Raw genomic sequence first — 1,102 nt, forward strand, 5'->3', positions numbered from 1 at the left:
TTATTTCCTTCATTTTTATTGAAAATAAATGCCTTTCCGATGTGAGATGAGATCTGTAAAGAAAGAAAAAAATTTCGGCAAAAGGCGGGTTCGATCTCGGGTCGATCACGTCAAAAGGAACACACCTCATTAGAGACACCACTGGAACTTGTGATGTCTTGTGGGCATCTTTTGTAATGTTGTCTAGCCCAATCACACATTGATGGGCGGAGTTAGTATAAATAGCCTCTGCCAACAAGGTGGGCTATTTGCACATAGTGTAAATAGACACTCCGATAACTGGCCATAAGCTGTTTTGCTAAATTCCTATAAAAATGCAGGATAACATGATTTGTATTGTACGGTTCTTCAATAAGGAATACATCTTGTAGTAGGTAATGTAATACTGGCTATTGAAGAATGACTAATAATCGGCAGCCAGACGTTTCTGTTGTAGATTTGATTAGTATTCTTCTACATTAAACTTTATTGCACACCTCACTGTCGAGACTTGTGAATCTCCGTCCCTGATAGTGTGAATTATGGGAGTTATGGGAGTGTGCATTGGGACTCATTGTCAGCAGCCAGCACATAGTACACTGCATAATACATGGTCACCATCTTAACACCCTCTGTGGGAAACACAGCACAGAATATGCAGAGCTGTCGTCACCATTATCCTGAAACTAAAACTATAGATAAATATATCATATCAAGTCACATTCTAACATGGAAGTAGGTAGAAACTCACAACAAGAAAGGATTTGCAGCACATCAGACCTACACCCACGCTAATTCAGCTCTGTAATAGATTTGTGCCTAAACATTATGTATTTCAAGTAAAAGAGTAATTACTAAAGACTGAAACATGATGGCACAACCTGTATCTCCACCTGAAAATAAAATGGAAAGGGCTGCAGAAGACAAAGTCTAAGGGAAAAAAAACTTGGTTTCCTGGTTCAAATAGGCATGACCTGAGGCTCCAAAACTATCAACTCAACATAAAATCACACATGAAGGTGCACAAGATAACAGATGAGACCCTGACTGTGTGTTGTGTGATAACACCACAGGACAATGAGGACTGTATAATAGAACGACCTGAATATGTGATATGAAATGT

This window comes from Sinocyclocheilus grahami, unplaced genomic scaffold (assembly GCF_001515645.1).
Source record: "Sinocyclocheilus grahami isolate Dianchi unplaced genomic scaffold, SAMN03320097.WGS_v1.1 scaffold1886.1, whole genome shotgun sequence".
NCBI lineage: Eukaryota > Metazoa > Chordata > Actinopteri > Cypriniformes > Cyprinidae > Sinocyclocheilus > Sinocyclocheilus grahami.